At 40.4% G+C, this 17,687-nt stretch overlaps 1 non-coding gene and 1 pseudogene across 1 annotated transcript; both read left to right on the top strand.

The window, feature by feature from the left end:
- Positions 1-1,656: 1,656 nt before the first annotated feature.
- On the top strand, positions 1,657-16,975 carry LOC146967694 (sterile alpha motif domain-containing protein 9-like; annotated as a pseudogene).
- On the top strand, positions 6,678-6,751 carry trnai-aau (transfer RNA isoleucine (anticodon AAU)). The gene has a single exon. It is a non-coding gene; the product is annotated as a tRNA-Ile (tRNA).
- Positions 16,976-17,687: the final 712 nt, after the last annotated feature.

Here is a 17,687-nt window from a genome sequence, read left to right as displayed (position 1 = left end):
CAACTCAACTCAAACCCAAACAAATTTGCCTGCTTCTGGATTTGTGCCTGAACAACCACATAATTCCCGTTCAACGGCAAATTTTACAGCAAAATACCCCGGCTGTGCCATGGTGTTCACTCAGTACCCCTATTGTGGACAAAGCTGATACATGGAGGAGGTAGAGTAAAAAGGCTTCTAAACCTCCTTTGAAGGAGAATACCACCGAGCCACTGGTTCAGGTATGTGGACGTCACATGGGTGTAAAATCCAATAACACAAAGAGGTGCAAGCCTTTACAAACACATTAACATCAGTGGGTACAAAACGATCAAGGTTACACCAGATGAGGATGTCAAGGGAACAATAGTCTCTGCTTTCTTTAGATTGTGACCGTCCATATGAATAATAAGGAACAGGAGCCCTCACATTGGGGTATACAGAAAACCCACACATACAGGACCAATATTACTACTTTTCGACTCTCACCACTCCTCTGGAACATACGCTTGGGGTTATCAGAAACTTTACAACACAGAGCTGATAACGTGCCCACCAGCTCACAAGGCCCAAGGCAGAAACACAAGCACCTGATAGGCGCCGCTCAACAACTTGTGGTTACCCTAGCTGGACATTTGTGAAACCCCCAACTGCAGCTGCTTCCAGAAAGGAAAACCAGCGAAGTGGGTTAGAAAGAAAGTACAAAACAAGAGAAACAACATAGTATTTCAATATGTGTCTTGGGTATCAGAAAAAACTCAGGAGGATCTTTAACAAACACCGTATTCCTGTGTATTTCAAAACCACAGCAACACCCTCAGACTGAGATTGGTAACATCGCCAAGGACAGAACACCACACACCCACAGAAAGCAATCAGGTGTAGTGCAGTCCAATGCAACGAGGGAATGCAAAGACCTCTACATTGGAGAAAACAAAATCAACCACTGCATAATACGCTTGGCCCAACACAGCGAGAGCAAACTCCTCAGGAATGGACCTGCTGCTGTCCATTTACATCTCAAGGAGAAAGCCCACATCCTTTGAGGAAAGCAATGTCCAATAATCCTAGTACAGAGTAGGACAGATGGTTTGAAAGAGGAGTACAAAGAATGCTCTTTTTGTAAAAGTAGGAGAAACCTATCCCTCAACAGGGTAGGTGGCCTGAGACCACCACCTATCTCCAATTTACAATGCTGACCCTTTCATCCCTTCCCAGGAGATTCATACAATCTGAGCCTCAAAGAACAACCACTAGTTCACAAGTGGCAATGTGGCTCCAACGACTGTCGTTATAACACAATAGGGAACTAACGAAAGTCGAAACCAACACTTCCATCAAAGGCAGTCATTTAAACGACTGTCGTTGGCACTTGGAGCACAAATGGGAACCAGTGACATCATCACCCTTGTTGAGCGCGCCACACAAGAGGTTAAATAGTGAGTCTCACACACCTCTGATAGTTGGACCAGTCCAAGCCTGGTCAGATGCGTACTATGAACTGATGAAGCCTCTTGGGTATGAGAGGTGAAACGTCTTCCTAGACCAAATTACTAAGATCCAGGTTGCTTTTCGATTATAACCTCCTTTGAAATACTATTGACCTGGGCCAAATGAGAATAATGAGCAAACCGGGCTTCTATTGCAAGACACAAATTTGGGTTGGCTACCCTAAGAATGGTGCTGGAACATGAAAGGTTGGCTCGGAAAATTGCAGATTACAGGAACCACCTACGGTTCAGTCCTGAGGATGACAGACAACAAAGGCTTACACCAACTAGCTCTCCGCTTGAATCCCACTATTTAGAGGGCATAGAGTGAGAGAAAATCATGGAAAAGAGCTCAAAACCAACTCCTTAACGAACGAATAAGACAGTAGGTCAATTTCACTATCGAGGGGCTAAAAGTGAAAACAATGACCACTCACTCCAAAATGCTTAAACTGAAAAAACATTTACCTAGCTCCATCATGGAGAAAGTTGTGGATTTTCGACCCAAAAGGCACAAACTAATCACAACTATAAACAAAAGCAAAGAGAGAATAACCAAGAAATTTCCGCAATTTACAATCTCGACGTGTTTGACAATAACACAGAAATACTCACCAATTTTGGGGGCAAAAAAAACTGACCATATCAGCACAGAAAGAGAACACAAAACAGATGGGTTAAGAATATGTCCTGCCAGAAGAACTCACCCAACCTGAGAAAGAGTCCTAGCCAAAAGGCTTCTGAATTTTGCATGACACCGAAAGAGGCTACCTATAATTGGATTTTTGATTACAGCTACAGAATCTGCTATTAAAGGGAAAAACAACTTAACCGGAACTGAGGCAGATTCAGCTAAGGTTAAAAAGTGTCAGCGTGCGGGTGATGGCCGAGGCTAAGTGTCCCCCCTCATAACCTCACTTATTGAGGAGAGGAATAGCAGTGACGGCTCTGTAGCAAAGACCAAAACATTACAATCCTCCCAGCAGACAAGGGTAGATAGCACAGTTGTGCTCAATACCAACTGACTCCCAAAGGCTAAGATATCTACAACTACTCAGCGACTCAAACACTATTGCAGACTCTGAAACTATACCCGACCAGTGGCTATAAAAAGAAGGTGATATGAATTGTCTACGAACAATTACAAAAAGAAGGGGTCCTTGAACAAAACTACAATACTACCGAGCGTACCCCCATTGACTCAACCCCATGCCTATATGGACTCCCTAATATCCATAAAAAAGGGTCCCCCGCTCAGGCCCATGTGTCAGCAGTGCATACACTCGGTCCGCTTACAACATAGCCAAACACATTCAAATATCTTGGCTCCTTTGGTGGGAAACGCCCCACACCACATCCCAAAACTCTAAATAAGACTTTGTGGATAAAGTCCGGGACATAAAATATGGAACCAGATGACACTATGGTATACGCTATGATGTGACTTTCTCTTTACCTGTAATCCCAACTATGGAGGCTTCGGCCACAGTAAGAGAACGACTTCACACTAAAAAACTCCCTGCAAAACTCGAACAAAAAATCAAACCCGAACATATTTGCCCAGCTTCTGGATTTGTGTGAACACCACATACTTCCAGTTCAACGGCAAATTTTACAGGCAAAAACACGGCTGTGCATGGGTTCACCAGTATCCTCCTGATTGTGGGGCAAACCGGTACATGAGAGGAGGTAGAGAAAAAGGCTCTAAACTCCTTTGAAGGAAAAAACCACCGATCCACTGGTTCAGGTATCTGTGGACGACACATGTGATTAAAATCAAAACCAAAGAGGTGCAAGCTTTTACCAAACACATTAAACTCATGTGGACAAAAACAATCAAGTTCACCAGAGAGGATGTCAAGGACAATAGTCTGCCTTTCTTAGATTGTGACGATCCATTAATGAAAAAAGGACAGGAGCCTTCCACATTGGGGTATACAGAAAACCCACACATACAGACCAATATACTACTTTTCAACTCTTCACACACCCTCTGGAACATAAAGCTTGAGGGTTTATCAGAACTTTACAACACAGAGTCTGATAACGTGCCCACCAGCTCACATGGCCCAAGGGGCAGAAACAACAAGCACCTGAGAGGCGCCCTCCACAACTTGTGGTTACCCTAGCTGGACCTTTGTGATAACTGCAGCTGCTTCCAGAAAGAAAACCAGCAAAGTGGTTGAGAAGAGAAAGACAAACAAGAGATACAACATATTCATTCCATATGTGTCTGGAGTATCACGAAAACACTCAGGAGGATCTTTAACACACACCGTATTCCTGTGTATTTCAAACCCAGCAACACACTCAGACGAGAGATTGGTACATCCCAAGGACAGAACACCACACACCCACAAAAGCAATCTGGTGTATGCAGTCCAATGCAACGGGGAATGCAAAGACCTCTACGATTGGGAGAAACAAAACAACCACTGCATTTAAACTCATGGCCCAACACAGGAGAGCAAAACTCCTCATACCGGACTCTGCTGTTCCATTTACATCTAAAAGAGAAAGCCCACTTCCCTTTGAGGACAGCAATGTCCAAATCCTATGACAGAGAGGACAGATTATTTGAATAAAGGAGGCAAAGAAGCAATTTTTTGTACAAAGTATAGAGAAAACCATCCCTCAACAGGGGAGGTGGCCAGGAGAACACCACCTATCTCCAATTTACAATGCTGCCCTTTCATCCCATCCCTCAGGAGATTCAACCTAATTCTAGCCTCCAAAGAACAACCACTGTTCACAAGTGGCAAGTGTGCTCCAACGACTGTCGTTATAACCACAATAGGGCACTAACGAAGTCGAAACCAACCTTCCATCAAAGGCAGTCATTTTAAAACGACTGTCGTTGGCTCTGTGGGAGCCACAAATGGGAATACACAGTTGACATCATCACCCTTGTGAACGGCGACCCACAACACGAGTTTAAATAGCTGAAGTCTCCACACCAGATAGTTGGACCAGTCCCAGCCTGGTCAGAATGCGTTACATTGAACTGATGAAGCTCATTGGATGAGAGGTGAAAACGTCTTCCTAGACAAATAACTAAGTTCCACTTGCTTTCGATTTAAGACCTCCTAAGAAATACTATGACCTGGGCTGAATGAGATTATGCACCGGCCACTCTCATATGGACACTGAAAGACCACATTACACTGTATGTGAGCTCTAAGTCCATATGTAAGTTGGAGAAGTGGGTCTCCTCTCACCTATTTCCACTGACTACTTTTTCTCAACATAGCAACCAATGTGAAGCTGCCTCTCCAATGTTGTGCAATGTCTCAGTCATTTTTGAAACGCTGTAAAAGAACCAAGCTTATAAACATTATAAGTAAATAATCCCAAACAGCTGGGTCCATCAAAAGTTTAAAATATCCAAGATTTGTGACCATGTGGGCCTAATGGACAAAGGCGTCTAGACTTCGGATCCAGAAGATTTAGGGTTCGAGTCCCTTCATGGTTGGATCTCGTCATTCCTGTCCTCTCCAGTATCCTCTGGTATTTTGAAGGAGCCACTCATCCGTCCTTCAGTCAACTACGATCAAGGTGTTACAGTGATCATGTGGTGGTTTGGAGCCTGTGTGAAAAAGTTAAAAGATTTGGTGCTGACAAACCACCTTTGCCTTAATTTTCCTTGATTAGGAAAGCTGTATTTCAGTTCCAGCAATGTGTTTAGTGTTTGAGGAAGACAGATAAGAAAAGAAGATGGCTCCCCCACGTGACTGGTGGTTTACAACTGTGTCTTGCTTGTTCGTACAGCATATAGGTGCGAAAACAAGGCCGCGTTAGCTCAGCTGGTTAAAAGCGTGGTGCTTAATAACAGCCAAGGTCATGGGTTCGATCCCCATTACTGGCCAGAAAAGTCACTCTCATATGAGCGACCATGAAAGACACATTACATGTATGTGAGCTCAAGTCCATATGTAGTTGGAAGGTGGTCTCCTTCTCGACCTATTTCCAGTGACACTTTCTCTCAACAGAAACCAATGTGAAGCTGCCCCTCCAATGTTGATGCAATGTCTCAGTCATTTCTTGGAAACGCTGTAATCCAGACCAAGCTGATAAACATGAAATAAATAATCCAAACTGTGGGTCCATCAAAAGTTTAAAATATCAAGATTTGTGTACCATTGTGGAGTCCTGAATGGACAAGTGCACTGGACTTCGGAACCAGAAGATTGAGGGTTCGAGTCCCTTCATGGTTGGATCTCTCATTCTGTCCTCTCCAGTATCTCTGGTATTTGAAGGAGCCACTCATCCATCCTCAGTCAACTACATCAAGGTTTACAGTGATCATGTGAACAAAAACCCAAGTTTCACCCCACTTAAACAAGCTGGTCACTAATCTTAGGGTGAAACTTGGGTTGATTTTATGTTCGCAGAAAATAGAAACCTGTGTTTTCTCTCCCTCAAGGTTAAAAAAAAAAATTAGTGACAACAACCTTCCTATGCCTAATTCTTGGTACTTCAGTGATGTACTATATTTTAGGAAACGTGTCATTCTAAATGTCTCCAGCCTCTAGAAACTGTTTTTATCATACGGCATTGAGGATTTTGTCAACAGGGTGTATGTCGTCTCACCCATCATTTTGTGAGTTGTACTCAAAATCAAATCTGCCCCCCCTTAGTGCACGCAGATATGTACATTGGTTGACCTTAAATTTACTAAGGCGTCTTTTAGGCTTGATGCCTTCGTATTTCGGGCAATATTACTGCATGAAACAAGCAGTAGGTTGAGTTTTGCGGCTCTTGTTCAACCCTTGTTTTTTTATCTGTTCCCCGGGTAAGGGACTGAATTTGGAAAAAGAGCATTCAGCTCCGCCGCCCTTCGGCATGGAACACTTTACAGAAAGACGCTGAAACTAACTCGCTAAACTAATCCCACTTGGAGCCTTTCGCTCTATTTTGAAAGATAGGCAGCAGAAATTCACCCAGCAGTGCCTGTGCTTCAAATCTTAAATTATTTATTTTGTTGTTCCAATTGTTGTATCTGAAATTGTAAAACTCTGTGTTTGGAGCCTGTGTGAAAAGTTAAAAGATTGGTGCTGACAAACACCTTTGCCTTATTTTCCTTATTAGGAAAGCTGTATTTCAGTCCAGCAATGTGTTTAGTGTTTGAGGAAGCAGTAAGAAAGAAGATGGCTTGACTGTGGTTTACACTGTGTCTGGCTTTTTGTACAGTAATTGGTGGGAAAACAAGGCTGGTTAGCTCAGCTGGTTAGAGCGTGGTGCTAATAACGCCAAGGTCATGGGTTCGATCCCCATACTGGCCAAAAAAATCACTCTTTTCTGGCACTGAAAGGCACATTATATGTATGTGAGCTCACGTCCATATGTAGTTGGAGGGTGGTCTCATCTCACCTGATTGTTCCAGTGGACACTTTTGTCTCAACAGAAAACCAATGTGAAGCATACCATTGCTCGAGGCAATGGGGTCAGTCATTTTGAAACGCTGTACAGAACCAAGCTGATACACATGAATAATAATCCAAACTGTGGGTCCATCAAAAGTTTAAAACCAAATATTTGTGACCATTTGCCCTAGTGGACAAGGCGTCTGACTTCGGATCAGAAGATTGAGGGTTTGAGTCCCTTTATGGTTGGATCTCTCATTCTCTCCACTCCAGTATCTCTGCATTTTTAAGGAGCTACTGATCCTTCCTTAGTCTTTCCTTCTTTTTCTTTTCTTCAACCTTTATTTAGATTTCGAAAGCCATTGAGGGTAAACCCACATTTCCAATGACGTCGAGAGCACATCAAATCAAAACAATGAATCGACATAACAATTGCAGTAATCATACTAAAATACATCCAAACTGCAAATACGATCACAGCATTTACAATAACCCATCCCCTCAACAATATTTCTCAGGATTATTTTTTGAAGCAGTTGCATTTTGAAAGCAGTTTGCATTCAAAAAAATAAAAAACCACAGTGCATATTTAGTCAGCCATACCGAGGTTGACAGTTTAATCATGTGGTGTTTGGAGCCAAAACCCTGTTTGACACTGCTTTCCCTCCTCTCTTGAATCATCCTCGTCTTTCCATTCCACCCTTCCACGGGGCTTGATTTGACATGCTGTTACGGTATGTATGCTTTTACATCTTTGCACTTGATTCAGAATTCAATGCACCTTAAATAACTCACTACTAGGACTCAACTCACAACCACTGTTTGGGTTTGCGTTAGTCCCAATATGCTGCCTGAGTCAGAGCAGAAGGTCGTTCCTCTCTGTTTGTTTATCTCTGGCATCAAATAGTTGAATGGCCTAAAAGAAGCTTTCTTCTTCACACTCGATTTGGTATTTAGGTTCTGTTCCGTCTGACTGGATGTTGACACACCCACTAGCACAAATTCACGCACATGCCACTCCCTACAACAAAAAATTTGAGTAGTGATCAGGTGTTGTCCTCAACAGTATTAGAATCGACAGTCACTAGACAATGTTAGGGGATGTTGTAGATCCTTGTTAGTATATTTAAAATACAAAACTAGACGGTTTATTACATGATTTGCCAGTTAAACAAGAATCGTGAGGTGCGATCATAAGACAAAGGAGACACAAAGAGGTAAGAAAGCCAGAGCAATCCACTATGGGAAATATGGCATTAAATTTGTTCTCTCTAACATTTTAATAAATTATATCTGTGTGATGTCAATAGCAAATCCTGTTTTACTTTTGCCTCGATTCATAATGCTGAAGATTGCAAATAGCAATTTTATCATTTACGGTGGTCTAAGGTAAGTTTGGGGATAAACTGTTTGTAAATGGTGTTTTTTTTGCAAAATGAATTTAATTCTAGATGCTAGATAATATATTTTATCACAAATTAAATTATGACATGATGCCTTCCAACTGAGACTTAGCTCAAAATTCAGTACAGTCGCCTACGAATCTTAGTTCAGACAACTGTTGAAAGCTTCACCTTTTGATTAAAGTTACTGCGTTTGTCTCTTCAATATACGCACCCCCATATTGAATGTGAAAAAAAAGACAGTTGTAGTGCCCAGGCAAACAAAACATCTGCAAAGGTCGCTCTGCCACACTTGAATCATAGAAAATATTACCTATACAGAGGACAATCACAATAATTGTACGTAACAGTACGAGGTAATAGAACAATACTAACAAATGACCTATTATAATCAATTACCATTTCTCAAAGTTTGACCTGATTCTAGTTTTTTATGTGTTTTGTTTGTTGTTTTATTTTTTGTGTTTCCTTTCAGTTATATCCAGTAAGCGTACTTTTCGTTTTATTTCATGTGGTCTTCCCTTTTGTGATGCCCCAGCTCAGGGTTATGAACAAGGGGAGGGGAATTCAGTATTGTCTGGGATAAATACATTTTAATCAGATGAAGTTTACTCTTACTTTTACTGGAGATCTGTTGGTAATAATGCATGATTTGTTGGCCTTGGTATATTTTAATAATATGGTTGAAAATTGGTGTATGTTACAGCATTGTACATTTTGCACATTTTTAAACATTTTGTCAACTGGCTAAGTTAACCCTGTGTTTACTCATCCAGCTAGGAGCACTGAGATGGTAAAGGAGTGGAGTTCTAAGAAACATCATCAGAACAATTGAAACACAAGTACTTTATATGATATGGGGGGTGGGGGGGAACGAAGAAATCACAATGCCCTAGGAAATGACCCCGTACTAATCAAATTAATAAAAATAAAAGATATCATAGGGTTTTGTTTATATATTTTTACTGTCTCAGATTATCATCTTCTTGATCAGATGCATACTGATGTCTAAGGAGTAAAAGCAACCAACTAAATCTTGTTGAATTAAAAGACTTCTTTATTTTACCCATTGGGATCAATGTAGGTAACGATTCAGTGATATAACTACTCTGCGGAGCTAGTTCATGTAGAAAAATCAAACTATTGCAGATCCTAATCAGCTGCCCAGCTGCAGCGTGCTCATTTGCTGCGCTCACTCTTGCTGCCCATGAGGTTTCCTCAAATCCCAGCATTCCACCTATGGGCTCTGTTTCTTTGCTCGGATATTCCGTTTCCCGTAATGTCAGGGGATTAAACAACAACAGTGAGACAGAGCCTGTACATCTTTTACTGTATGTTATTTTTCTTTTTTGGACTTGGGTGAGATTAAACCTCATCTTGTGGTGAACAAGAAGTTATGACATCGTGATCATTCCTTGATAGGGCATCCTAATACAAATGGCCATTGCACAGTGAGGTAAAAACAATATAACTAGTTTTGGGTTTCTATTCCGCATTTTTTCTTTTCAAGACAGATGTTATCTCACTATGTTTTGGTCCCCTCATGTTCTTCATAGAACAGAGGCCGACAAGTCATGTTTTCTACAAATACAAAAATTGCTTTAGCTCAATCTGAATAATTAGGACTGCCACAGTCAGCATGTACATATGATATTTGTACCAAAGTTAAATAAATTGTTTTGATGATGTTGTCAATATCCCACACCAAGTACAAAGCCTTGTGCAAGTTTGACTAAGCCGCAAAATATTTGCTCAAAAATGCATGGTTAATGATGTGTTTGTATAAAGTATACACTATTTACAGAACAATCTCTCTCTCTCTAGGAGATAATGATTGAAAGTCATGGGATGCCAGCCCAGACAGAGCAAAGATGGATGTCAAGCCAAAGATTAACGCGAGTACTTCAAGCCGTTTCCTCTACTATGATGAGTGACCTCTCCAGAGAGGAGCCATCTATATTTCAGCGAAAGAGGAAAGGTATGATTGGAATTAATGTCATTATTTTTCGCACTGTCTCTTATGCTTAATTAAACCAGGCATGCACACTCCAGAGCGCAACACCATCGTTTTTGTTTTTTCAATGATCCATATCCAGCATTACAATGGACTATAATATAAAGAAGGGTGTTAACAGAAACTAGGAAACTGGCAGCATTGATGTGCACCGCGCAAACATCAATTCATGAGGAACTGAAGTTGCAAATCCGAACCACCCAGAATTAGTGGTGGTGTTCCAAGTGTGTATTCTATCAATATGCAATGGCACCACATAATCTAAAAGAACACATAATTCATGTTGGCATGAGGAAACACTTCTTAAACCACAACCTACCAAACGATTGGTTCCAGTGTAATGGCACAAGCAAAACACCTGTAACCCTTTATAGTTTAACCACAGACCTTCAAATCACAAAATTAATTGAGTTGTCAAAACAACTTAAAACACAAGAATTGACTAACAACCATAAACCTTTTTAAAAGCAATCTGTTGTTGCCAAACGGGTTTTCATTTCGGTTATTAATTACTGTACCACACTTAGTAGCCCAACCCAACTGTCATTACATATTTTCAAAGCTACTAATTGTTATTAATACTAAATTAACTGCAACAGAAACAATAAGTAATAATTAATATAATAATTAATAATTAAAAGTAATTTATCCAGGAGACAAAAACCTGTTACCCCTGAACACTTAAAGCAAAGAGTAGTGCGGAATATTTGTGTTAATATAATTCTATAAATAGTTTTAATCTTCCGACGGCATATCACTCTTACTATTAAAGTGTGTGGTACCGTAAGCACGGGTCTGTCAGTCACTCTGACTCTGCTGATAAGCTGAGGGCAGAAAAGGTCTTGTATATCTTCCTGTAATCCATACACAGCTTTTATCCAATAGGAGAGAGAAACAGCATGAAGGGCTGTGTGGGCAGCCAAGGGATGCGCGTGAATGTGTGATGTAGGTACGAGGACCAATAGTTCAAAGACAGAGGGCGGGGGCTGCTAACTAACAAAGTTAGCCAAAAAACGACCGGCTCAATTACTTCTGCTTTAAAAATAATCAACATTGTAAAGACAGGAGCTTATTTTGTAGCTGTATGTTAACATAACTTTCTGTAATTCATAAAATTCAATATTGATCTTACATACCGGCATTGTCACGGCCTTTTACATCAGGACATGCTGTTGTGGGTTTTTTGTGTGCTGTGCCAGATGTGCGTCTGTCCTCTCCTGTGTGCTTGGGTCTGCAAATTGTGTGTGTGACTCTATAGTTGCAGGACCACATGACTGGGGGGCATGTAGCTGATTGGTTTCCTTTGTTTAGATTTGTTACTCGTATCTTCCAGACGATCTTCCATGTGCCGAGACAGACAGAATGGATGCTTGTGAGTCACTGAAAAGAGTGATGTGTCCAATGGAACTGGAGAGTAAACCTTAACTCTGGAGATGAAGAAGCTAGGCAAGTCTCCTCATAACTAGATGGTCAACAACAACATTATTTGTTGTAAAGGCATGCTATGTATATTGACTGATTACCTTTATGAAACAATATAATTTGATATAATTAAAATGTAGTTTCGTATTATTTAAATTTACAGGAATGAAACACAAGTCCCAAGACAGTCCCCTGTTGGGCAGGCCCCAGGTATTTTTATAGCTGTTCTGTTTTAATAACAGCAGTTTTTATTTGGAAGCGAAAATTGCTGTCACAATACTACACACTGATTGTTCACTTACTTAACATCTTGGTGTAACAGGAAGAGTGTGACCTGCAAACTCCCACCACTGATTGAGGACTGGACCAAAGAACACGATCAGAGATTGGCTGATGAAAACCCTTAGAGTACCACATGAAATATGCAAGCAAAATACTCTGACCAGGAGTTGTTTCAGAAGCGCTTGCTTTGAGTTCTCCTATTCATAGAAAAATTGATATTGTTAGAACTAGGTGTTCCAGAGCGCTCCAGCAATAAAAATGAATGGCGACAGGATGGAGAAGTTCAAGAGGACTTTTGGACACATGTGAGAACACCTAAAGAGCAAGAAATGGAGATTGTGTCTGGAAATATGGTATTGTATCTAGGGAAACTATGAAACCGTGTCATCACGCTCAGGAATTTCAAAGTCGTAAGCTCTGTTCAAATAATAAAGATGGCAAAAAAAAGGATAAGATCGGTAATAGATCATAAAACAACAAATGACACACGATTACATACAACATTACTGCCATGAAACAATTTCTACAATTAAAGAGATCAATATGTCAGTTTCGTCACTTTGATAAAAGAAACACCAAACAACTTTCAACGTAGAAAATAACATTCTTCCTCCAGAAGCTGGTCCAAGTAATCTTTCCCTTCCTTTACACCTGTGCATGAGGTATCCAGCTTCTCCTAGTGCAAATTGAAGCAAGTGAAAGGAGAGATTCTTTATGAATTCACAAAAGATGTATTCTCAGTTTTGCTGCAAGCTGCATGAAATTCAACGAAACCAATGGCACATTCATTTTGGCGTGCAAAACCAGCCTAGGACAGGGACAGTGGTGAAAAATAGTTGGGCACAAGATCACCATCTTTTGAAAAATATAATGAGATGGTATTGAATCCATGCCTGAGTGAATACTTTGAAGAAAAACATGTAAATTCCGCCAGAATGTGCATCAGACCTCCACATTTTGTACAGGTTCAATCCCAAGATGGAACAACTTCAAACAAATGGGTGATTGAGGTTGATGTAGTTCCAACTTATTCTGAGACACAACAGGATTTTTTCTATACTCTGTTGAGTATTGCATCAATGGAAAAGACACAGCAATGCAAAACCTCGTCTCTTTTGTGCGAGTTGGCCCAAGAGGTCAATCAACATTTTAGCAGATACTAATCCTCGAAATATATCAAGAAAAGCTACGAAATTTGGCTGAGAAAGTACAAGTGTTGGATGTCAGTCACCGAAAGCAAGCAGAGGAGGAACGACAACAAGACAACCCCCCCAAAGTCATCAGGGCCAAAGGTTTTGAAACAGCTCATAACTTGTGGAAGGGACTCATTTTGGAGAATGTCACACCCCATCAGGTTATTGTTTTGTCACACACAAAATGTCCTTCAAGCCCAATGGTATCACATTGGATTTTCTGAAGGAAGAATGACAGTTGTTTGCTGTACTTGATTTTGATCCTAACGGAACCGATCTGATGTGAATTGGAGCATGCAATTTGTACAGAAGAGATCGCATAGCCCATCTGCACTACCACTCACATGAATACCACTCAGGACAGTATTTACTACAAGTCCATTACTAAACTGAACTTGTTTAAACAAACAGAGTAGGATTTTTTGCAACGGATGATGGTGAATGAGGAGGATGAGCACAGAAAAGCCACCTAACACACAGTGAATGGCTTAAAAAATATACGCTCTGGTTGAAAGTTACCAACATGGTTTCATTTGCTTTGTAAACCCAGAGTTGCTTTCCAAAGACCTGCTTGTGATAATTATTCTTTCATTCAGAAGTTAAGTGACGTCTCAAGCCCTATCTTGGAGACCTTCTGTGCAATCTATCGCACACTGAAGGTTCAACAATATGTTTATGCCTCTGCAAAGACTCTAATGATTATTCAGGCGCTGGCAGCAGCTTGTTGACTGTCGTTTGTAAAGAGGACATCACAAGTAAATGCATCTATGAACTGAGTCTGAATGAAATATCAAAGTACCATCAAAAAGCTTAGAGGACCCCAAACACAATCGTCCAGTGATATTCTTACCATCTACAGGCTCCAGCTCTAGTCCTGCTGACAAAAAAAGATGAGATAGTACTCATGACTGTTTTGGACATCTTTGATCTGAAAATGAATGGGTCTCAAACACAGTAAATTGAAAACAAAAATAGATTCCTTTAACTCGTGTCAAAAAGAAATCAGAGGAAGACTTTTATAGAGGAGGAACAAGTTTCATGTTGGAACTTTCACCTTTCTGAGATGAAAGGCAGTTTGCAATTCATTAAACGAGGACAAATTTAGTGAGCTACATGACCTGATCACACCTGCACAAACCTATACATCTCGATGTGTTGTGGATCAATCTTTTCCATCACCCTGGATGTGGAGGAACAACTCTTGCAATGGCATGTTCTCTGGAACTTGAGGCATACGTTCAGATGTGCTTTTAGTTAAAAACAACATGGCAACAAATAATGAAATTGCAGCCCAAGTTCATGAATCTGGCGTGCCCTAACGCCAAACAGGAGCAGTCGGGACATACACCTGTTCTCCCTTTGGTGGACAACCGAGATGATGTAGAGGACCTAAAACAGTGCATCCTTGCCAAGATAGGAAGCTACATAGTAGTCTATATGGTAATACATTCTGAACTGTGATGAGAACTCAGTTTCCCTGTTGAGAGCTCCAACAATAGCCGCATTGCAAATGTGGTCATCAACCAACAAGTTATCAGCTAAAGAGCAGAAGTTTGGTTTTCAGAGAAGCTTCAAACAGCTCAAAGACAAACCATGAAAAGCCAGAGACCTTCTAACGCGTTCATGAGAATCATGACAAAAAACTTCAGTAGAGGACTTACATCACAAATTTGGTGAGCAACATTGTAATAGATCTTGACACCACAACCCACGCAGGTAAGCTTTTCTCATTCCTGGCTTTGTCTAAACACCTATGTCAACAGATCGTTTACCATGTCACTCTTCTTTGTGTGAAGAGTTAGTGGGCATGAAGAAATGTTTTGTGGAAGCACGAAACAACTTGACTGACAAAATGAATCCATATTCCACACTGATGATCACTTTCACTGTTGAAAGAGCATGGGCACCTATCAAGCAGTACGATTCTTGCACCAAATGATTGCTAAGAAGTGTTCTTGAATTTCTTACCACAGAAACACAAACTTTCTCTGGCTGAGATAACTACTAATGTTTTGCAACTGTTGACAAACTCTACAATCATGTACTGGAATAGGAATTTCCCCTTGCTCAAAACATCCAAAGCATGCTCATCACAACGCCCGCAGGAATGTACAAGGAGATGACAACGACACTTTGTTTTCTCCGTTGATTGAAAGGAAATGCTCATCGATAGAGGTAGGACCTGGTAAAATTAAAGAAGTCTTAGAAAGAGCCACAGAGCGTGTCTTGACCTAAGTGCAACAATTCCCGCAAGCACTGGCAAGATATTTCTGTTTGTAGAGAAAATGACCTTTAACAACTGCCCTTAAATGGGCTTTGGATGCACAAGGGAAAAAATTCAAATTCCGACATTTGCAGATAGCAGTCGGACAAGTTTACAAGAGTCACCTCAAAAAAGAACTTGAAGATTTTAAGGGATCTACACTCCCGATAAGCAATTGCCAAATTACCTAACATTAGGAGATAAGGCTGTACAAGCGTTCCAGTATCAGCGGAGCTAAGCCAAGAAAGCATGAACAAGTGGATCCACTTTGATCAACATACCAAAAAGAAACCAAACATCCTACAACATTTCAGGCTATGCTGGTGTGACAGAAGTCATGCTGACCCTGCTTGATGTCAATAAAGAACCTTCCTCTTTTTTGGTGTCAGTGACAGATATAAAAAAGATAAGAATGGCTACAATTCCTTAGAGATCGCTACCCAGCAAGTAGTTTATATGATACACAGCACACACAGACACTACAGAATTTGTGGATTGGGTTCCCTGTAGAACATGAGACATGATCGATTTCTTGAAGCCAAGGCTGAAGGAAATCTTCTCATTTTTTTGCAGACTTACTTTTTATTACCTAAAGCCTAGGTCAATTGGAAACCTTGATGCGAGACACAAACGAAAGGTATCCTGGTACTTCAATAAAGTACATTGAAATATTCAATGACACAGAAGAGGCGAAAAGCTTTGGAAACAGCCAGTTAAAACACAAAACTGAGTCTTCCATCAGACATTATTGGACCACAGGCGTCAATGGAAATGAAGCGAGCAGACTCTTTTGCTAGCCTTCTGCAGTGCTTGACTGACAAAAGTGGAATGGAAATGGAGCACATTGTCAACAAAAAATGGCAATATAATATATTGACAACTCCACCTCAGGAGGAGAGTTACAGATACCGTCAACTTCCATTCTGGCAAACATAGTTCTGCACGATATCAAGCCCTCTTCCACTTTGCTGAGGCAAATATAATGTCTTGGGTTGAACTTCTCACATGAGGAACTGCTAAAGGAGGGTACTCATTCAAAAGATGGACAGAGCTTGTATCTACCTCTCCATGCTGCTCATGTGGCCCACACAAAACCGAAGGATTGACAGCTCGGCATCATATCAAAACATCACCCTGTACATCACATCAGCTAAGAAATCCTTTCATCGACGCTTCTCTCACATGTTTCCAGCCAGAAGTGCTATCGCTCATTTCTTCCTTGGGAAATCAAGTGGACTTAAGCGAATAGTTTCGAAAGTGGAGATTGATAATCTTTTGAACTCTCAATGTCGCGAAGGTTGTCAACCTCGTAACCTACACCAGCTATGGCAGAGTGGAGAAGTATGGAATAAGCCAAAGGTCCAGGCGAGGCTTTTGAGGGTTAAAGGGAAATCAGAAAATGGAAACATTTATGTCAACTATGGTGGAAACCTTAAAATGCAGGTGCGTCCTGTTTACCTTGGTGATATCCGCAGTGGTTACAGTCGTGAAGATGTATCCTTCTACCTTGGTTTCACAATGGAGGGTCCTGTAGCCTACGACATCAGGTATGAAAATGACCAGTAAGAAAATTAGCACAAATTCACGTAAAGGGGATGAATTAATGACAGCCACATAAAAATAAAAAAGGAGTATCCAATCCAATACTCTTGGATACATTATATTTGCTGTTGAGAAAACATTTAAAATCTGTATAACATTTTCTCCCGGATGTTAATTACATATGCTTTTTTATTTTGTATTCTTGTATGCATTATATTTGCTATTGACAAAAAAAAAGAATCTGCGTAGCATTTTCTCACAGAAGTCATTACGTCTTCAAATGTATTTTAATATTAATGTTGTACTCTTGGATGCAAAGTAATTGCCATTGAGAAAACACATTTCGAACCTGTGTAGTCTTTTCTTTCAGATGTCAATTATGTCTGCATATGTTTTTTTATTTTTACTTTGTACTAAACATTAAGATTCTGTGTACCATTTTCTCATAGATGCTGCTTACGTCTTTGCTTTTTTTTTGTACTTTTGGATGAATTTGCTATGGAATTTTTTTTTAGAATCTGTGTAGTGTTTTAGTGATTGTGAGTGTACAACAATGTCATGGAGATATACTCATAAATCAGTTACTTTTTAAAAATCTTTTAAAATCTTTGATGACCATTCTTTGAGTCAGTGTTTCTACAGGAATTGAACACACTCAATAAAGGAAATGGCTGTGGTGTACACATTATTGATTATTAATTTGTCTTAGAATTCTTTATTTATGCACGTGAAACGT

Source organism: Trachurus japonicus, chromosome 19 (genome assembly GCF_045865225.1).
Source record: "Trachurus japonicus isolate A0001 chromosome 19, Traja_1.0".
NCBI classification, from domain to species: domain Eukaryota; kingdom Metazoa; phylum Chordata; class Actinopteri; order Carangiformes; family Carangidae; genus Trachurus; species Trachurus japonicus.
This window is presented reverse-complemented; position numbering and strand designations above follow the sequence as displayed.